We start from the raw sequence: 22,992 nt of genomic DNA, 5'->3' as shown, positions 1-22,992 counted from the left end.
GGCGCAACGTCCATCATCCTCACCCGGGCCAATGGGAAATAATCGAATGGGATCCTTCGGCGGGTGCTCGCCTCAGACGCGTCTGACGTCACGCCGCAGCTGGCAATCAGTCTCGGAGTATAAGAAAATAACTGCAGATGCTGGTACAAATCGATTTATTCACAAAATGCAGGAGTAACTCAGCAGGTCAGGCAGCATCTCGGGAGAGAAGGAATGGGTGACGTTTCGGGTCGAGACCCTTCTTCAGACTGATCGAGTCCGCCCTCCGGTCCCGCGGACGCTGATTGGCGCGCAGACGTCACGCACCGGATTCCAGCGGACGAACTGTCATCGCGGTTGCCCGTCGCATGACGTACTTTGGTGACCGTGTAATTATGTAAATTAAAAAACGTCACAGGCCGGGCCGCCAGCGGGGATCTTGGCCTCTTCGCCGAGTGACGTCTGTTGAGGTGAGGTCGTGCAAGGGAAGCTTGTCTGATTGCCCACGTCCTGAATTGCCACAGTGACTGCACTTCACTGGTGCTCCACGTCCATCTCTAATGTGCTTTGGGACGTGTCGGAGTTGTGAACGGTACTTCAAAAATGCTGCCCGCCCCGCGGAGTTGCTCTAGCATTTCGCGTCTATCTTCGGTGTAAATCAGCATATTTTGTGTAGTTCACTTTATAAATGAAAATCAGTTTTCCTTGTGTGAATTAACCGATCAAAAAAAAATCCCCAAAGCTTTGCTTCCACGTCTCTTAGAGTCTAAAGACAGGATGTGTAAGAAGGAACTGCAGATGCTGGTTTAAACCGAAGATAGACACAATAAACTGGATTAACAGCGGGACAGGCAGCATCTCTGGAGAGAAGGAAACTGAAGAAGGGACTCGACCCGAAACGTCACCCATTCCTTCTCTCCAGAGATGCTGCCTGACCTGCTGAGTTATTCCAGCAATTTGTGTCTATCTTGGCGAGGATGTCTTGGAACAACAGGACTGAACCTATTTGTTTAGAATTATGAATCAGCAGAGGTCTAATTACAGAACTGAGCCTATTCAAACGCCTCGACCCGAAACGTCACCCATTCCTTCTCTCCTGAGATGCTGCCTGACATTCTGAGTTACTCCAGCATTTTGTGAATAAATACTATTCAAAACGACTGCCAACTAATGGGAAGAATATGGAGAAATTAATTTGTTGGGAAATTACAGAGAATCGCAAAAGCAGTAGAGTGGTGATAATGAAATACTTCATTGATGCTTAGATAGTCTGCAATAGCAATAAGTCAAAGGACAAAGAAGGTATGGAGTTTCTTATATTATTTAGATCTCCAACAAGAGACACAGGTATCTACAGATGATAAAAATCTAAAATAAAACAGAAAATGCTGGAAATACTCAGCTGGTCAGGCAGCAGCAGTGGAAAGAGGAAATTTAATTGTTTTAGGTGAATGATTCAAGAGAGAGTTAGATTTAGTTCTCAGGGCTAAGGGAATCAAGGGATATGGGGAAAAAGCCAGAACAGGGTACTGATTTTGATTGATCAGCCATAATCATATTGAATGGTGGTGCTGGCTTAATTAACCAAACATACAAACAAATGAGAGTTTTAGTATATAGATGTGTAGGACCTAAGAGGGTGCATAATGATTTACTGGAATTTCCAGGGATGTGGAAATTGGAATCATTCTTATATCTGGACTAAAATAAATTAAGGAGGAATTGGAAAAAATGTACAAGATGGAGAAAAGTATATACAAGGTAGCCACATAAAACCTGTTGCCTTTTGCTGATGGTACTGATCATAGATTTGAGGTATTAAATAAGAAGTGTGTGGTGGTTGTGAAGATAGAATTTAATGAAGATTGTGGAAGATGCTGTCTCATCATTTGAGCATTTTCTGCAAACTTTGTTTTTATTTTAGAGTCCATTATCAAGGTATTTTACCTTTATGACTGGTGTAATGTGGTCCTAGGTGTCAGTGTAGACATGGAAACCAGCCTTGTGTCTTTTGATATCATCCAGAGATACCATGTAGATGAAATCAAGAATCAAGTCAATGGATATGTTTAAGGCAGAGATGGTTAGATTCTTGATCAGTGCAGGTGTCAGGGATTATGGCAAGAAGGCTAGAGAATGGGGTTAGAATGGAGAGATAGATCAGCCATGATTGAATGGCGTAGTAGACTTGATGGGCCGAATGGCCTAATTCTGCATCTATCACATGACCTTATGAGATGGATGAGGCTGCAAATGTGGACAAAGTAATAATACAAAGATAAAGCATTTGTGTAGATGCTGTGCTATGAATGGAGATAAGTGAATATTTGCTTGCTTTGAATTTGCTGCATATATTGGCAAACCTTATCAGTGGTTATTTTCATCTCTGACAAACTGATGATGCAAAGTAAACTACAAAAACCCAGTTTAAGTGAGCTCCAGGTATTGCAGGAACTCCATCTGCCTATTTAAATATGGTGTAAATTGTAAGCCCAACAAAACTATGGTGGCAGACAGGAAGGACTCCATGGAAGTGTCTAGTATTCATACCGGAGTTTTACGATATCTTATCACTGCTCATGAAACTTCCATTGACCCTGTTATTTCTCTTGCTATCTGTTCAAATTTCCTCAGAATCTTTCTCTTTCATTGTGCATTTGCAGACATTTCTTATTTATCCATGAAAAGCACCTCAGGATAGTTAATCAAGTAAATGGCTTTATTCAAACAAAATTTGATCTGGTTGCTTTATACATACCAAGCTGCTTTTACATATTTTTGACTTCTAAATGAACTGACGTTTTTGAATATCTTGGAGAAAATCCAGATGTTCTAGTGGCCAGAGATCCTAAGGTGACGGAGGAGCTGGAGGAAATCCACATTAGGCAGGAAAAAGTTTTGGGTAGATTGATGGGACTGAAGGCTGATAAATCCCCAGGGCCTGATGGTCTGCATCCCAGGGTACTTAAGGAGCTGGCTCTAGAAATTATGGACGCATTGGTGATCATTTTCCAATGTTCTATAGATTCAGGGTCAGTTCCTGTGGATTGGAGGGTAGCTAATGTTATCCCACTTTTTAAGAAAGGAGGGAGAGAGAAAACGGGAAATTATAGACCAGTTAGTCTGACATCAGTGGTGGGGAAGCTGCTGGAGTCAATTATAAAAGAAGAAATTGCGGTGCATTTGGATAGCAGTAACAGGATCGTTCCGAGTCAGCAAAGATTTACGAAGGGGAAATCATGCTTGACTAATCTACTGGAATTTTTTGAGGATGTAACTAGGAAAATTGACAGGGGAGAGCCGGTGGATGTGGTGTACCTCGACTTTCAGAAAGCCTTTGACAAGGTCCCACATAGGAGATCAGTGGGCAAAACTAGAGCTCATGGTATTGGAGGTAGGGTACTGACATGGATAGAAAATTGGTTGACAGACAGAAAGCAAAGAGTGGGGATAAATGGGTCCCTTTCAGAATGGCAGGCAGTGACTAGTGGGGTACCGCAAGGCTCGGTGCTGGGACCACAGCTATTTACAATATACATCAATGACTTGGATGAAGGGATTAAAAGTACCATTAGCAAATTTGCAGATGATACAAAGCTGGGTGGCAGTGTGAACTGTGAGGAAGAATGCTATGAGGTTGCAGGGTGACTTGGACAGGTTGTGTGGGTGGGCGGATGCATGGCAGATGCGGTTTAATGTGGATAAGTGTGAGGTTATCCACTTTGGTGGTAAGAATAGGAAGGCAGATTATTATCTGAATGGTGTCAAGTTAGGAAAAGGGGACGTACAACGAGATCTGGGTGTCTTAGTGCATTTGTCACTGAAAGGAAGCATGCAGGTACAGCAGGCAGTGAAGAAAGCCAATGGAATGTTGGCCTCCATAACAAGAGGAGTTGAGTATAGGAGCAAAGAGGTCCTTCTGCAGTTGTACAGGGCCCTAGTGAGACCGCACCTGGAGTACTGTGTGCAGTTTTGGTCTCCAAATTTGAGGAAGGATATTCTTACTATTGAGGGCGTGCAGCGTAGGTTTACTAGGTTAATTCCCGGAATGGCGGGGCTGTCATATGTTGAAAGACTGGAGCGACTAGGCTTGTATACACTGGAATTTAGAAGGATGAGAGGGGATCTTATCGAAATGTTTAAGATTATTAAGGGGTTGGACACGTTAGAGGCAGGAAACATGTTCCCAATGTTGGGGGAGTCCAGAACCAGGGGCCACAGTTTAAGAATAAGGGGTAGGCCATTTAGAACGGAGATGAGGAAAAACGTTTTCAGTCAGAGAGTTGTGAATCTGTGGAATTCTCTGCCTCAGAAGGCAGTGGAGGCCAATTCTCTGAATGCATTTAAGAGAGAGTGTTGTGAGGTAAAAGAAAATTCCAATTTACTTAAACTTTATTTAAGCTTTAAGCAACTCATTTCCGTAATACATATCTTCAAAGCGTCTGGAAATTATCGCTGATTCCGCAGGCCTCGCCCGCCCGAGAGTCTCGCACATGCGCACACTTCATTCTCCCCTCCTATTTATAAGTTGAGATGGTCAGGGGGTTTAGTATGTCTTGATGACCGTCGCAGCACTGGAGCATCAGGAGATAATGGTGTTTCAATAGCTGGTGGTACATATATTGCTTGGTTATCAACTTCACTCATATTGTTATTTACATTTTCAATTTTAGAATTACTTATAGAAGTTTTCATAGGGGATGATGGGAGTGTTGAAGGAAGTTCTCGATTAATATTATCAAGGAGTGATGGAGCTGATGGAGAAGATGGACATGGTGCAAGGTCACGAAGTGAGACGGTTGTCTGACGTCCATCCTGATACTTGATAGTTGCATAAGAAGGGTTGACATCAGTCAGTTCAACTTCATCAACAAAGGGCTCATTCTTATTTGATCGGACATATTGACGAAGCAACATAGGCCCAGGGCTAGTCAACCATGATGGCAGAGAAGTACCACTAGAAGAACACCGTTTGAAGTTAAAGAACCGCTCATGTGGAGTAGTATTGGTAGCGGTTGACAGTAGAGATCTGATGGAATGTAATGCATCTGGTAGAACACATTCCCACTGCCGATCTGGTATGTCGTTTGACTTTAAAGCCAGTTTCACTGCTTTCCAAATGATTCCGTTATACCTCTCAACCTGACCATTTCCAATAGGATAATATGGTGTTGTTTTACTTGTTGCAATTCCTCTATTAGAAAGGTAGTCCTTTAAATCTTTTGACATGAATGAGGTGCCCCTATCAGAATGTATATAACTTGGAAATCCACAGAATGAAACAGTTGATCTAAACATTTGATAACCGTAGCAGCTGACATATTTGGACAAGGAAATGCAAATGGAAACCTCGAATATTCACCAACTATGGTAAGTATATAAACATTTTGAGAGGAGGATGGTAAAGGCCCTTTGAAGTCAATACTCAAACGTTCCGTAGGTTGAGTAGCTTTGATCAATCTTCCTTCTTCAGGACGGAAAAACCTTGGTTTTAATTCAGCACAGATTCTACATGAAGCACATGTCATCTTCACAACTTCTGTAGAGAAAGGCAAGTTTTTGGAACGAACATAGTGTAACATACGAGTGACTCCAGGATGACACAGCCCATTGTGAAGATCAGTGAGTGCAGAAGAATGAACAGAGGCACAAAATGTTCGAGTTAATGCATCCGGAGCAACATTATCCTTACCAGGGCGGTACTCAATTGAATAACTATATGCAGATAATTCAATCCTCCATTCATGAATTTTACTGTTTTTAATCTTCGTTCGCTTCCGATTATCTAGCATAAAAGCTACTGAACGCTGATCTGTTATCAAAGTGAAATGCTGGCGAGCAAGGAAATTACTCCATTTTCTCACTGCTTCAATAATTGCTGTAGCTTCCTTTTCGACGGGTGGGTAATGCAATTCACTACCTTGGAGAGTACGAGACATGAAAGCCACTGGTCGTCCTCCTTGATTTAATGTTGCTGATACTGCTAAATCAGAGGCATCACATTCAACAACAAAGGGGAGATCCTCACCGATGGCGTGTAATGTCGCAGATTCTAATTGTTTCTTTAAAGAAGTAAAGGCACCAATTGCTGTAGAGTCAAGGGGGAAAGATTTTGCTCTAATCAAAGGTTGAATTTTGTCAGAGAAATTTGGTATCCATTTAGCATAATATGCAAACATGCCAAGAACCCTTCGTAGAGAGTTTAATGTAGCTGGAACAGGTATCTCTTGGAGTGGGCGGAGTCTTTCTGGATCAGGCTTGATCATATCATTTCCAACCCAATAACCAAGAATATTAATTGATGACACTGATATTATTCACTTAGCCTCATTTAATGTTAGATTTTTAGAATGTACAACTTCTAAAAACCGTTGTACATTTTTGTCATGTTCAGCTTGGTCTTTTCCTGCAATAGTTATATTATCAAGAAAAGGGAAAGTATCTTTAAGGTTTTCCTGTTCAACAAGTTTGTCCATCTCTCTCTGAAAAACTGCCACACCATTAGTTACACCAAAAGGAACTCTGCAGTAGTGGTATAATTTTCCATTTGCTTCAAACGCGGTGTATTTCATTTCTGATTCTTTCAAAGGAATTTGGTAGTAAGCACTTTTTAGGTCAAAAGTAGAGAATACCTTATACTTAGCTAATGTATTGATAATATCTTCTATACGAGGTAATGGATATGCGTCAAGCTCCGTGAACTGGTTTATAGTTTGAGAGTAATCAATGCAGAGTCTCTTTCTATGTCTCTCCAAGGGGTCCTTAACCATGACAACTTGTGCCCTCCAAGGGGAAGAGCTGGGCTCTATGATCCCTTCTCATATCATATCATATCATATATATACAGCCGGAAACAGGCCTTTTCGGCCCACCAAGTCCGTGCCGCCCAGTGATCCCCGTACATTAACACTATCCTACACCCACTAGGGACAATGTTTACATTTACCCAGCCAATTAACCTACATACCTGTACGTCTTTGGAGTGTGGGAGGAAACCGAAGATCTCGGAGAAAACCCACGCAGGTCACGGGGAGAACGTACAAACTCCTTACAGTGCAGCACCCGTAGTCAGGATCGAACCTGAGTCTCCGGCGCTGCATTCGCTGTAAAGCAGCAACTCTACTGCTGCGCTACCGTGCCGTAAAAGATTAGTTAATTCTGTGGTGATAAAGTTTTTGTCATCCGTACTAAAATGTCTTGATTTTGTAGCAATTGGCTTGCACTTAGAGGATAAATTAGTGAATAATGAAGTCAATTATAAAAGACGAAATTGCTGAGCATTTGGATAGCAGTAACAGGATCATTCCGAGTCAGCATGGATTTACGAAGGGGAAATCATGCTTGACAAATCTACTGGAATTTTTTGAGGATGTAACTAGGAAAATTGACAGGGGGGAGTCAGTGGATGTGGTGTACCTCGACTTTCAGAAAGCCTTCGACAAGGTCCCACATAGGAGATTAGTGGGCAAAATTAGAGCACATGGTATTGGGGGTAGGGTACTGACATGGATAGAAAATTGGTTGACAGACAGAAAGCAAAGAGTGGGGATAAATGGGTCCCTTTCGGAATGGCAGGCAGTGACCAGTGGGGTACCGCAAGGTTCGGTGCTGGGACCCCAGCTATTTACGATATACATTAATGACTTAGATGAAGGGATTAAAAGTACCATTAGCAAATTTGCAGATGATACTAAGCTGGGGGGTAGTGTGAATTGTGAGGAAGATGCAATAAGGCTGCAGGGTGACTTGGACAGGTTGTGTGAGTGGGCGGATACATGGCAGATGCAGTTTAATGTAGATAAGTGTGAGGTTATTCACTTTGGAAGTAAGAATAGAAAGGCAGATTATTATCTGAATGGCGTCAAGTTAGGAAGAGGGGATGTTCAACGAGATCTGGGTGTCCTAGTGCATCAGTCACTGAAAGGAAGCATGCAGGTACAGCAGGCAGTGAAGAAAGCCAATGGAATGTTGGCCTTCATAACAAGAGGAGTTGAGTATAGGAGCAAAGAGGTCCTTCTACAGTTGTACCGGGCCCTGGTGAGACCGCACCTGGAGTACTGTGTGCAGTTTTGGTCTCCAAATTTGAGGAAGGATATTCTTGCTATTGAGGGCGTGCAGCGTAGGTTCACTAGGTTAATTCCCGGAATGGCGGGACTGTCGTATGTTGAAAGGCTGGAGCAATTAGGCTTGTATACACTGGAATTTAGAAGGATGAGGGGGGATCTTATTGAAACATATAAGATAATTAGGGGATTGGACACATTAGAGGCAGGAAACATGTTCCCAATGTTCGGGGAGTCTAGAACAAGGGGCCACAGTTTAAGAATAAGGGGTAGGCCATTTAGAACGGAGATGAGGAAGAACTTTTTCAGTCAGAGAGTGGTGAAGGTGTGGAATTCTCTGCCTCAGAAGGCAGTGGAGGCCAGTTCGTTGGATGCTTTCAAGAGAGAGCTGGATAGAGCTCTTAAGGATAGTGGAGTGAGGGGGTATGGGGAGAAGGCAGGAACGGGGTACTGATTGAGAGTGATCAGCCATGATCGCATTGAATGGCGGTGCTGGCTCGAAGGGCTGAATGGCCTACTCCTGCACCTATTGTCTATTGTCTATTGACATTCAACAGATGCAGCAGAAAAAACACACAATACTGGTGGCTTTGACAATACAAGATCAGGCATAGTTCCTTCATACATTATTTGAAGTGATCTGTGCTGTTTCTGAAAATCCTGACCTAGAATTACATCGCTACACAAATTTTCCATAATACCAAGACATACGGATTTATAACTAGTTTTGTTCAGAATAAAGTCTACAATCAAGATCCAATAATTTGAGCATTGAGAGATGTCAGAGCCATCGAGATTTCTCTATTTGAAGGAATTATAGTTAGATTTAGTCGAGACACAACTTGTTCATTTATAAAACTTTCTGAACTGCCAGAATCAAGTAGTACATTAAGTGTATGGCCATTGATGGATACTGTTGTAGCTGCATGAGTCAAGCTCTGAGGAAATGCAGCTGTAATTGCACATAGAGAAGGCATATACATGGCAGCAGTCACACTTTTAGTAGTTGCTTTGGACTTGCATACTCTAGAATAATGTCCCTTCTTGCCACAACTATTACAAGTTGTCTCTCGAGCAGGACATATCTCTCTATTATGAATATTACCCCCGCAAAAGTAACACTTCCTTTTTGGATAAGTATATGCTGCAGCAAGGACACATTTATCAGTAGAAATTGTTTCAGCTTGCTCCATGTTAGTACTTGGGTGAGATTCTTTTGTAGTAGTTGCAGCAGAATACACATTAGATGAGCCATAAGCATCTGAATTTCTCTGAGCCAAGTCTAATGAGTAAGCTTGATTGTAAGCTGACTGTAAATCCAAGGTTTTGTTTTCTAATAGTCTCTGTCGTATTAAAGGCGATGCCAAACCATTGATAAACGAGTCTCGAATAAGTTCCTGTCGATATTGATCAGCTGTAACTGCTTTGAAGGCACAGTCTTTACTAAGTCTTTGAAGTTCTTGTAAAAACTCATCAAGTGACTCACCAGGTTTTTGTTTACGAGTAGCAAGGAGGTGTCGAGCAAATATTACATTGGGTGTCTTAACGAAGAGTCTGCTTAGTACATCAATAGCAGAATCATAAGTTGTACATTCCTCTATGTAATCATATACATCATAAGAGACAGAGCTTATTAATGTCCTGAATTTGTCTGGTGCATTGTCGCCACACTCATCAAAGAAGTTATTTAGTGTACGAAGCCAGTGCTTCCATTCCTTTGCTGCAGTAGGTGAGTTGGGATCCAGATCCAAGCGTTGTGGTTTCAATAGTTTCTCCATCTCGATGTCACACTGCTTAACTTCTGAGATTGAGTTGCTTAAATTGTTGGATCTTGTCTTGTAGACTTTATTCTGAACAAAACTAGTTATAAATCCATATGTCTTGGTATTATGGACAATTTGTGTAGCGATGTAATTCTAGGTCAGGATTTTCAGAAACAGCACAGATCACTTCAAATAATGTGTGAAGGAACTAATTTCCAAAATACATATCTTCAAAGCGTCTGGAAATTATCGCTGATTCCGCAAGCCTCGCCCGCCCGAGAGTCCCGCACATGTGCACACTTCAGAGAGCTTGATAGAGCTCTTAAGGATAGCGGAGTCAGGGGGTATGGGGAGAAGGCAGGAACGGGGTACTGATTGAGAATGATCAGCCATGATCACATTGAATGGCGGTGCTGGCTCGAAGGGCCGAATGGCCTACTCTGGCACCTATTGCCTATTGTCTATTGTTAATTATAGTTTTGAAATGTTGTTGTGCCTGTAAAGGGTGATGGTGACTGGGGGCTCTGCTAACTTCGTGTCGGGCTCACTGGTAGTTAATTTGTACTGCTCACAATGCTGAATGTGGAGCTGGCAGAGGAAGTCTAGTACAGTTCAGTTTAGTTTATTGTCATGTGTACCGAGGTACAGTGAAAAGTTTTTGTTGCGTACTATCCAGTCAGCAGAAAGACAATGCATGATTACAATGGAGCCATTTACATTGTATAGATAAATGATAAGAGAATAGAAATAGAGATTTAAGAGTGTGGAGCGATTGCAATATGTGTTTGTAGGTCTGCTTCTGTGGCTAGCATGCAAATAGTCGCCTGGGTTGGGCGCATCTTGGAAGCAAGGCTGTTAAATATGGTGTTTTGGGGGCTTGTATGTATGCAGAAAGGATGGATTAAGAAGGGTCTCGACCCGAAACGTCACCCATTCCTTCTCTCCTGAGATGCTGCCTGACCCGCTGAGTTACTCCAGCATTTTGTGAATAAATACCTATGGTTTAAAAGGAGGTAAATTAGTGAGGATTCAGCCAGAATTGAAATAATCAATGAAAATGTGAGTTGGAAAGAGAAGTGGGCAGAATCAGTGACAATTTGTAAAATCAGGAGGTTCAAAGTTAATTCTCGGATTGTAGGTCAGAGGGGTCAGTTGCAGGTGGGATTCAGAGCAAAAGAGGTTGGTAACATGTGAGATTAGATGTTTGGGAGGTAGTTGTCAATAGGAACAGGTATTTGGGTTGAAATTTTGCCACAGGTTGTATTGGAGGCTCATGGAGCTTGGAAGCAGATAAAATTAGTTTGAAGAATTGATTTCAGATATAGTTACAGATCAGATTTGGTCAGATATGTATATATTGGGATAATAGAAATTTAGAAAATAGTCTACACCTTTATCCCTACTACCAAAATGCATGACACCACATTGTGCTACTCTATTCCATCTGCCATTTATTTCCCCTCTCTACCAAGTCGTTCTGCAGAGTACCTGCTTTCACTACACTGTGCCCTCCACCTACATGGACACCATCTGCCATTCCTTCATTCAGCATTACTCTGGCAGTGGATGGACAGGTCAGTGTGAGAAAGGGAAGGAGTTTGAAATGGCATGCAAACAAGACAGAGCTATTCCTTACACAGTTTCTGACCACTCCAGCTGAATGTCACTTCATTGAGCGCTAAGGACATTAGTAAAATAAGCATTCCCAATATGAAATTCTGGTGTTTTACACCAGTTTGGGGGTGCACTGCAAGTTACACTTAAAAAGGTGAAGACAATGGCTGTCTGTGATCCAGGTTCAATCCTGAACTTAGGGGCTGTCTGTGAGGAGTGTGCATTCTCTACATGGGTTTTTCTGGGTTCTTCAGTTTCATCCCACAAGGCTCGCAACCCAGAACATCATCTATCCATGTTCTCCAGAGATGCTACCTGACCCGGCGGAGTTACTCTGGCATTTTGTGTCATTCTTGTAAACCAGTATTTTCAGTTTTGGTGAACTTTTGTAACTTTGTCGGCAACGTGGCGACTCTTGTGTAACTGCCTAGGAGAGGTCTGCTGTACAATTTTACCAGGTTGTATGCGAAACTAAGCATTTCACTGTACCTAGGTACATGTGACAAAGTACACTGTATCTGAAATATGAAAATATGAAATATGAAATTAAACCATTGAATTGAATTCCTGTGAGTGCATCCTAAAGTTTGTGGGTTGATAGACTAGTCGGCCACTAAATTGCTCCAAGTGTGTAGATGAGTGGTAGAACCGGAAGTTATTGAGAATCCGAGGGAATAAAAAGGATTAATGTGAGGATGCAGCTCTGCGCTTTGTATGGACACGTAACAAAAGGATAAATACAGCATACAAATCTGAGTATTGCAGGATGCAGTTGCCACAGTTGACAACATGTAGCTGTACTACCTCTGACATGCTAAGGGAATCATCTATCAACTCACATTTTTTACATCTGCAGGCCATGCTTTGTGTCAAAATGATACATTTCATTGAGCTCTCTCATCTGCATACATTAGATTCCTCCAGAACATCTACTTGGTTACAGGACCAATAGGTCAAACAGCTTCATTTGTTAGTCTTAATAACTATTTGTGAGGGCAGATGAATAGATGAGTCACTGCAGCTGAGAGTAAAGGACATTCAATTAAATGACAAGAAGGGGAAACAGTACTAATCATTTCTAGTCAACACACTTTGAACCATTAAATTGAAGAAATGTAATGGTCTTCTAATGATCCAGAATCTGGACCAGCATCATGGGTTTTCACTCACTTTACACGAATCAGATACTAATGCTTATTTAGGAAGGATCTCTGGTGTGGATAGCACTTTTTGCATCGTGGAGCAATTGTGCATAATTCCTTATTTTTTAGAAGCATATTTCACCGGGAAGGATGTCATTTGGGAGCTATTGATACATGGACTCAAATGCTTTCCAGTTGCAAACATAGTCAATGAAGGATGAAAAACATTGATTAATGCCACCACTTTAGCTGATATGTTTGATTTATGGAAGTTTATATTCTATTATCTGGAAATGCGTCATTAAATAATGACCTGAGTGTACTCAATAAGGAAATGCTCATCATGACATCCTCTTATGCACAAGTTTAAAGCAACCTGACATTTGTGACTGAAGTTCTGCTAATAAACTGCAAATGTAAAATCATAACAGTATAGTGAATCTCGGTCACCGATACACTGCCTCAGAACATACCTTCATCAGAATTTGGCTAGATCTGCTTTTAGACATAACATATGGGACTGCAAAATAAATATATCATTCACAATATGTATTTGAAACGTCATTTGCAAGTGCAAACGATGACTTCAATGTAATGCAGATTTTTCTAAGCATGTTCTCTATGATCATCTTATAGCCGGTCTTCACTGGCCTAACATGGGCAATGCTATGAGTCAGCTTCCTTTCTTAAATTGATCTCTTACTGAAATAGAGTCATTGAGTCATATATACATGGAAACAGGCCATCCGGCCCAACTCGCCCCTGCCAAACAACATGTCCCATCTAAGCAAGATGCCGCATGTTTGAAATGGTGGAAAAGAAACTCCCTGAACACTGCAGTAAAAAGTTTGCTTAAATTCTCTGAGTCTTCAGTTTGCTAAAGAAGTAATCTTGCAAGATCCAATAAAAAATCATCTGGAAATTACATCTGCAGTGTAATCACCAGCCATTTCGTCCAGTTGAAGATGTCAGACTTGCAGCTCTCTGATATCAATGGTGTCCTTTCAAGGCTTTTACTATGTCCTTGTATGCAACATTATCCAAAATTTATGGCACGAGTAGACGCACCAACGTCTCATGTCTTCACACATACCAACAGTAACAGTATCATCTTCCTCTTCTTGCACATCATCGCATTTGTCTGTTCTCCTCACATAAAAACATAGATTGTGGGGTGCAGGAGTAGGGCATTTGGCCCTTCAAGCCAGCACCGCCATTCAATAGGATCATGGCTGACCATCCAAAACCCATTCTGGCTTTTTCCCCATATCCCTTGATTCCCTTAGCCCTAAGAGCTAAATCTAACTCTCTCTTGAAAAGCATCTAGTGAATTGGCCTCCATTGCCTTCTGCAGCAGAGAATTCCACAGATTCCCAACTCTGTGGGTGAAAATGTTTTTCCACATCTCAGTTCTAAATGGCCTACCCCTTATTCTTAAACAGTGACCCCTGGTTCTGAACTCCCCCAACATCGGGAACATTTTTCCTGCATCTACCCTGTCCAATCCTCTTAAGAATTTTATATGTTTCTGTAAGATCCCCTCATCCTTCTAAATTCCAGCGAATACTAGCCTAGTCGACCCATTCTTTCATCATATGTCAGTCCCGCCATCCTGGGAATTAACCCGGTGAACCAACGCTACACTCGCTCAATAGCAATAATGTCCTTCCTCAAATTAGGAGACTGAAATTTTACACAATACTCCATGTGCGGTCTCCCCAAGGCCCTGTACATGTGCAGTAGGACCTCCTTGCTCCTTAACTCAAATCCTCTTGCAATGAAGGCCAACATGCCATTAGCTTTCTTCACTGCCTGCTGTAACTGCATGCTTACTTTCAATGACTGATGTACAAGCACACCCAGCTCTTGTTGCACCTCCCCTTCTCCTAATCTAACACCATTCAGATAATAATCTGCCTTCCTGTTCTTGCCACCAAAGTGGATAACCTCACATTTATCCACATTATACTGTATCTGCCATGCTTCTGCCCACTCACCCAACTTATCCAAATCACCCAACAGCCTCATAGCATCCTCCTCGCAGCTCTCACTGCCACCCAGCTTTGTGTCATCCGCAAACTTGGAGATGTTACATTTAATTCCCTCCTCTAAATCATTAATATATATTGTAAACAACTGGGGTCCCAGCACCGAGCCTTGCAGCCCCCCCACGGGTCACTGCCTGCCATTCTGAAAAGGACCCATTAGTTCCTACTCTTTGCCTCCTGTCTGCCAACCAGTTCTCCATCCATGTCAATACCCTACCCCCAATACAATGTGCTCTAATTTTGCACACCTTGCTCACCTCACCCCACATGAGTCCTTGACAATCTTATTATGTCTTACAAACATTTCCACTCAATTCATGTAAATGGACGATGACTGAGTTCACTCAAATTTCTCCAGGTTACTGATCTAGCCAACACATCCATTACCGGCCATCATCACTGTTCCAGTCCTAATGGCATTATAATAACTGAGCTCTTTTGTGCTGATTGCATAAATAAGTAACAGAGTTTCAATTTCAGTTTAGTTTCAGTTTAGTTTATTGCCACGTGTACTGAGGTACAGTGAAAAGCTTTTGTTGCGTGCTACCTAGTCAGCAGAAAGACAATACTTAATTACAATCGAGCCATTACAGTGCAGAGAGAGAGAGAGAGAGAGAGAGTCTGTCGAAAAAGGTTGCTAAACAAATAATTAGAGCAAATCACAAGAAAGAAACTAGAGATATATATGTGTGTATGTGTATAGCACATACATAAATCATAAAGGCCGAATCGCCTTTATGGTTTGTTTACTTCATGTCAAAAATAAGGTGAAGAGAGAAATAGAGTGTTGCTTTAAATCAAAGTTGCTTCTGATCCATGAGAAGGAACTTTCGATCTATTTACCTCTATCTTGCCTCTCACACACAAACACACATTCATATATATATATTTATATATATATTTTATTTATATTATAAGTTAGATTTGTGCAGTGTGTGTTTGAGCAATACAAGGGAAACTGCACAAAAGAAGAGGCTGGGGAGGAAGGATGGGAGGGAAATGGGCCGAAACAGTAAGAAATAATAAAATCAGAGAAATTTAGCAGGAGGAAAACATTAAAAAATAAAAATAACAATAAAATGTGAGTTGATAGATGAGATATTTTCTGCATTTAAATGGTATCATCACACATACTGTTCCCCCACAACACTGATTACACTGCGAGAGGCATAGCGAACGGCGGGTTTTGTTTACTAAAATGGCGGACGTTCCACTCCTTTGCGTACTACGCTTCAATATACGCGATTTTGACGGAGTGGTTCATCTTCTTGCTCCTCTAGTATTTTTGGTAGAGAGCTGGAGTTATCAGTTTGGATAATTTGGATTAGAATGTTGTAATTAGTAAGTTTGCAGATAACACCAAAATTGGTGGTACAGTGGACAGTAAAAAAAAAAGGTTGCCCTCCTGATTATAACTGGATCTCAATCAACTAGAAAAGTGGGAAAAGGAATGGTAGATGGGATTTAACTCAGATAGGTGCAAAGTGATGCATTTTGGGAAATTGAGCCAGGGAAGGAGGTGTAGGAGAATGGCAGGGCTCTAGGGAGTGTTGTAGAACAGAGAGACCTAAGGGCACAAGTACATATTTCTCTGGAAGTGGCCACACAGGTAGACAGGATGGCAAAGAAAGCATGTGGTAAATATGCTTGCTTTCACCGTGTTAGGGCATAGGGTACAAGAGTTGGGACATCATCTTATTGCTATACAAGATATTGGTGAGACCACACTTGTGCGCAGTGCTGGTTGCCACGCTAGAGAAAGCATGTGATTCAGCTGGAGAAAGTGCAGCGAAGATTCACAAGGATGTTGCCGTGACTGAAGGGCTTGACTTATCAGAGAGACTGGATTAGCTGGGACTATTTTCTCTGGAATGACAGAGACCGAGGGGTCACCTTATCAACGTTTATAAACTCGTGAGGGCCATAGATAAGTTGGACGGTCACTGCCTCTAATTCAGGGGAGGGCAGTCTAAAAACTAGAGAATGAATGTTTGAAGTGAGAGGGGAAAGATTTAAAGTGGACTTGATAGGCAGGTTTTTCACACACAGAATTGTGGGTATATGGAACAAGCTGCTCGAAGAAGTGGTAGAGGCAGGAACAATTACAACATTCAAAAGACATTTGAATTAGTAGAAGAAGAAGAGAGGAAAGGTTTAGAGGAATATAGGATAAATACAGACAAGTGGAACCAGCGATGGTAATCACCTTCGTTGGCATGGCAAATTGGGCCGAAGAGCTGTTTTGTGCTGCAATAACTATATGACTCCATAACACTATCTTTTATTGAAGGCAGTTAGTTGATTATTTGAATGATATTCTATTATATTTTACACTTCTTTGCCTGAGGCTCTTTCCAAGGTGTTGCACAACATTTCCTGTATTTGTCAGTTGGCTGGTATTAATGACGTCATTCAGACTGCCAGTGTCCCCTTTGCCAAGGCAATCAATTACAAAGCCGGCTCAATGGATGTCAACACTCAAAATGAAATTGTTCTGCGGTCTGCTGCATTGGCTGGCAGGGATCATAAACATTGCACTGGTGGCCATCAATGTAATAGAAAAGCAGCCAGAAGCATCTGTTAGTGGTAAAATATTTAATTCAATCAATGTGTAGCTATTCAGTGATCGCTGATGCATAATAATGTACATTTCTTCCAGATTTCTAGGTAGCTATTGCTTCACTTAGCATTGTTATCTACAGGTAAATGCACAATTTCATCAGTTTAAGGATGTTATTAAGTGGCTTCTGGGTGATAAACACAGCTGAAATATCAGTCAAAGCCATTGGGTTCAGTGTATTTAATAGGTCTGGGAACATAGTTCATTATGACTCATTGAGGGGCTGATGCAGGAGGTGGCAGAGGGTGCAGACATCCGAATGCCACATGTTCCACTCCTCTGCCACATCTGCCATACTTAGAGGGCTCATTGCTCACTGAGTATATCTGAGGAGATTAAAATTACTTGAATATTCCTCTTCATGTGGCCTGCCAATATTTTCAAGATGGTGCACACATTCAAACCTCAAAACCTGGCTTTGGACAACCTTTGGTGTCAGGTTTGATTGTTAACATGTAGAAACAAGGTGCTGCAGATGCTGGTTTACCACGGAAAGAGACAAAATGCTGGAGTAACACAATGGATCGCTGGAGAATATGGATAGGTGACGTTTCAGGTCAGAACCCTTCTTCAGACTGAAGAAGAGTCTCAACTCAAAACGCACCTATCTATGTTCTCCAGACATGCTGCTTGATCCTCTGTTACTCCAACATTTTTGTCTTACATGGATTGCATGTTCCATTGGGATCAATGGGACGTTACCCTATCCTTCTGAGAGTTTCTGAAATTACAATAGTGCAGGAAACTGTCATCATATCCCCAACATAACATTTCATCTTGGTGTGAAAAGAAGGGTAACTGGGATAGAAACATAGAAACATAGAAAATAGGTGCAGTAGTAGGCCATTCGGCCCTTCGAGCCTGCACCGCCATTCAATGTGATCATGGCTGATCATCCAACTCAGTATCCCGTACCTGCCTTCTCTCCATACCCCCTGATCCCTTTAGCCACAAGGGCCACATCTAACTCCCTCTTAAATATAGCCAATGAACTGGCCTCAACTACCTTCTGTGGCAGAGAATTCCACAGATTCACCACTCTGTGTGAAAAAAAACGTTCTCATCTCGGTCCTAAAAGACTTCCCCTTTATCCTTAAACTGTGACCCCTTGTTCTGGACTTCCCCAACATCGGGAACAATCTTCCTGCATCTAACCTGTCCAACCCCTTAAGAATTTTGTAAGTTTCTATAAGATCCCCCCTCAATCTTCTAAATTCCAGCGAGTACAAGCCGAGTCTATCCAGTCTTTCTTCATATGAAAGTCCTGCCATCCCAGGACTCAAGTAGAGAGGTAGTTAATTTGGTTAATAACGGTATAAAGAATATGGAGACAATATATGAATGTTGGAGAGGAAGGAATGCAGCAACTAGATGCCGACTGAATGTGAAGTCAAAACAACTCACTCCTGTCCATGGTGTTTGCATTTACATTAATTTTCTCCTGCCCACTTCACTAGTATATTTACTGAAACATAACTGGAGGTTAATTTGACTGCTCAAAGTCTACCAAATGGCATAGAACAAAGTTTTCAGTTTCCGTTTAGTTTAGACAATAGAGATGAGAAAAGAGCTTAAATTTTATCTCACTCTTTATAAGATTCATTTGTTTAAGAACCTAACTTATCTATCTATATCTATATACACCGATCAGCCAAAACAATTTGACCTGATGAGCCAAAACATTATGACCACCTGCCTAATAGGCTGTTGGTCCTCCATGTGCAGCCCCGTACGCAGCAGGGTGCGATGAACTGTGTATTGTGACACATTCGGCCCGTGACCACCGTTAAAATTTTCTGTGACTTGTGCCACAGTAGACTTTCTGTTGGTTCGGACCAGACAGGATAGCTTTTGTTGCCCTCCCTCATCAATGAGCCTTGGGCGCCCAACACCCTGTAGCCGGTTTGTGGTTTGTCCCTCCTCGGACCACTGTCGGTAGGTACTCACCACTGCTGACCGGGAGCACCCCACAAGCCTTGCCGTTTCAGAGATGCTCTGACCCAGTCGTCTGGCCATAACAATTTGGCCCTTGTCAAAATCACTCAGGTCTTTACTCCTGCCCATTTCTCCTGCATCCAACACATCAACTTCAAGAATTGAGTGTTCACTTGCTGCCTAATATAGCCCACCCCTTGACAGGTACCATTGTAACAAGATAATCAATATTATTCACTTCGCCTGTCAGTGGTCATAATGTATTGGCTGATCGGTGTATTACTAAAACTCTCTGTGTGTATATTAATATATTTGTGCCTGGACACAGCCAAAACAGTACACGATAGTGCAACAATTTTAGGCCCTCTTTACTAACCATTGTCCTGGTCTTTCAAAATCACTTTTTAAAGTAAAAAAAAAGCACTTTTCTCTGCCTTTGGCCGTCATCCGCGTATGAAGTCACAATGGGCCCCGCCCGAGTAACGGCCAATGATGCAGTTTTACATATCCGCCCCAGCGCAGTTGGGTCCCTTTCACTAATACTTACGTGTCGCCCAAATGGGGGGAGGTGGGTTACAATGGTTCGACTTGCGATAGTTTGCAAACGGCAGGGACCCGTAGCGAGCGGCCGCTCGCTTCCGGACACGTGATCGCGGGTTTTCAATGCACTTCCACTTACAATAAGTGTGCAGAATCCAACGGCTCCGAACGGGATGGGGTGGGTGAATGGGGGGGGAGGGGAGGGATGGGGGGAGGGCGGGGGGGAGGGCCGGGCAGGGGGGAGTGGGGAGGGGAGGGAGGAAGGAGGGAGGGGAGGGGGTGGGGGAAGGGAGGGATTGGGGGAGGAAGGGGAGTAGGGGATGGAGGGGGGAGGGGGTGTGTGGGGTGAGGGGGAGTTGGCGGAAAGTGGGGGTGGGGGTGGGGGGTGGGGGGAGGGGGAGTGGGGGGAGGGGGAGTGGGGGTGGGGGGAGGGGAAGGGTGGGATGGGAGTGGGGGTGGGGGAGGGGGGAAGGGTGGTGGGGGGGAAGGGTGGGGGGGGAGGGGAAGGGTGGGGGAGTGAGTGTGGGGGGGAGAGGAGGGGAGGGGAAGGTGGAGGGAGTGGGTGGGGGTGGGGGGGGTAAGAGACCAATGCAGGAGAGGCTTTGTGTCCACGGTTCGCTCTGGCTGCAGCGCTGGTGGCACGGAGCCAAGGTGAGTGGCTCCCTCTCCCCTTCCCTGTCTCCCCTCGCCTGCCCAGGAGAGGCCCGCAGGGGAGATTTCGACCCAACAGGTCCACTTGGTCTAGTATATATATATCTATATAGTAAAACTCTCGTTTGTTTTTTCCTGAACTACAGCCAAAACGGTACATGATAGCATGACAATTTTAGGCCCACCGTACTCACCATCGTCCCTTTGGTCCAATGAAAGAAGTTTCATTGAAATCGGTATCATATTTTTTAACTTATTCACATTTTAAAGTTTAAATCTATCTCCTAGGGAGATACGGCGGGGGGTGGGGAGAGGGGGGGAGGGAGGGAGGGGAGGAGGGGGGAGGGAGGGGAGGAGGGGGGGGGAGGGGGGAGGAGAGGTTGCTGCACCAATGCAGGAGAGGTTTGGGCTCAACGGGTCCACTTGGTCTAGTATGTATTACTCAAACTCTCATCTTGTTTGTTTGTTTCTTTGTGCGTACCTGAAATACAGCCAAAACGGTACACGATAGCACAACAGTTTTAGGCCCACCTTACTCACCGTCGTCCTTTTGGTGCTAATGAAAGAAGTTTAATTGAAATCGGTGTCATATTTTTAAAGTTATTCACATTTTAAAGTTTAAATCTATCTCCTAGGAAGGGAGGGAGGGGGTAGAGAGAGGGGGGAGGAGGGAGGCATTTATTCACAAAATGCTGGAGTAACTCAGCAGGTCAGGCAGCATCTCGGGAGAGAAGGAATGGGGAGGCAGCATCTCGGGAGATAAGGAGGAGGGAGGCAAGAGGATAAGGGGGGTTGAGGGGGATGGAGTGGGGAAGGGGGAGGAGGGTTGGAGGGAGGGGAGAGGAAGGGAGGGGAGAGGGGAGGGGAGAGGAGAGGGTGCTGCACCAATGCAGGAGAGGTTTGGGCTCAATGGGTCCACTTGGTCTAGTATATTACTAAAACTCTCATCTTGTCAGTTTGTTTCTTTGTGCATACCCGAAATGCAGCCAAAATGGTACACGATAGTGCGACAATTTTAGGCCCACCGTACTCACCATCGTCCCTTTGGTGCTAATGAAAGAAGTTTCATTGAAATCGGTATCATATTGTTTAACTTATTCACATTTTAAAGTTTAAATCTATCTCCTAGGGAGATACGGCGGGGGGTGGGGAGAGGGAGGGAGGGAGGGGAGGAGGGGGGGGAGGGGGGGGAGGGGGGGGAGGGGGGGGAGGGGGGAGGAGAGGTTGCTGCACCAATGCAGGAGAGGTTTGGGCTCAACGGGTCCACTTGGTCTAGTATGTATTACTCAAACTCTCATCTTGTTTGTTTGTTTCTTTGTGCGTACCTGAAATACAGCCAAAACGGTACACGATAGCACAACAGTTTTATGCCCACCTTACTCACCGTCGTCCCTTTGGTGCTAATGAAAGAAGTTTCATTGAAATCGGTGTCATATTTTTAAAGTTATTCACATTTTAAAGTTTAAATCTATCTCCTAGGAAGGGAGGGAGGGGTAGAGAGAGGGGGGAGGAGGGAGGCATTTATTCACAAAATGCTGGAGTAACTCAGCAGGTCAGGCAGCATCTCGGGAGAGAAGGAATGGGGAGGCAGCATCTCGGGAGATAAGGAGGAGGGAGGCAAGAGGATAAGGGGGGTTGAGGGGGATGGAGTGGGGAAGGGGGAGGAGGGTTGGAGGGAGGGGAGAGGAAGGGAGGGGAGATGGGAGGGGAGAGGAGAGGGTGCTGCACCAATGCAGGAGAGGTTTGGGCTCAATGGGTCCACTTGGTCTAGTATATTACTAAAACTCTCATCTTGTCAGTTTGTTTCTTTGTGCATACCCGAAATGCAGCCAAAATGGTACACGATAGTGCGACAGTTTTAGGCCCACCTTACTCACCATTGGCCTGCGGTTCAAATGGTTGTTATATTTTAAAAGTTATTCACTTTTTAAACTAATAAATTCCTTTTCCATTTGCCCTGCCCGTCAGCCATGCCTGCGCAGTAATAGCCCCGTGTTCAACATCATAATGGGAACCCAACGAGTCCGCGCCTGTGCAGTTGGAGCCCATTGATCTAATACGTAAGATGGCCGCCGGATTCGCGCTTGCGCTCAAAGCGCGCTGGTTGTCCGCCGGGGCTTCTTCCCGCTCAAAGCAATGGCCATCGCTGTCGAGCTGCTGCTGCTGGAGAGGTTTGCACCCAACGGGTCCACGGGTTGCTCTGGACTCATGGGGGCCAGAGTGAGTGGCTCCCTCTCCCCTTTCCTCTCCCCCCTCGCCAGCCACCGACCCCGGGGAAGACTCCCCGGCCGGCAATGGGTCCACGGGTTGTCAGTTGGGTAAAGTTGCCGGGCGCACAGGAGAGGTTTGGACGGAGGGTTGCCGGGCCCGCGGGAGAGGTTTGGACCCAACGGGTCCACCCCCGTCTGGTATATTATTAAAGCTAGATAGACACAAAATGCTGGAGTAATTCAGCGGGACAGGCAGCATCTCTGGAGAGGAATAGGTGACGTTTTGGGTCGAGACCCTTCTTCAGGTCAGGGCAGTGGGCGGAACAGATAGAATGTCTTCTGAGACAGTAAGACTGGTGGGTTAACTGGGAAGTGGGAGGGGATGGAGAGAGGGGGAAAGCAAGGGCCAATTGAAGTTGGAGAAGTC

General features: G+C 43.8%; 1 long non-coding RNA gene across 1 annotated transcript in view; it reads left to right on the top strand.

Moving 5' to 3' along the window:
* The first annotated feature begins 89 nt into the window (after window positions 1–89).
* The window catches only part of LOC144592109 (uncharacterized), a 235,876-nt gene continuing 212,973 nt past the window's right edge, over window positions 90–22,992 (top strand). Inside the window, exon 1 of the long non-coding RNA XR_013547070.1 lies at window positions 90–449. This is a non-coding gene — a long non-coding RNA (uncharacterized LOC144592109). The remainder of the gene's footprint in view (window positions 450–22,992) is intronic.

This window comes from Rhinoraja longicauda, chromosome 3, assembly GCF_053455715.1.
Source record: "Rhinoraja longicauda isolate Sanriku21f chromosome 3, sRhiLon1.1, whole genome shotgun sequence".
In the NCBI taxonomy this organism is placed as follows: Eukaryota; Metazoa; Chordata; class Chondrichthyes; order Rajiformes; family Arhynchobatidae; genus Rhinoraja; species Rhinoraja longicauda.
Note: the sequence above shows the minus strand (reverse complement) of the source record. Positions and strands in the feature narration are given on the sequence as shown.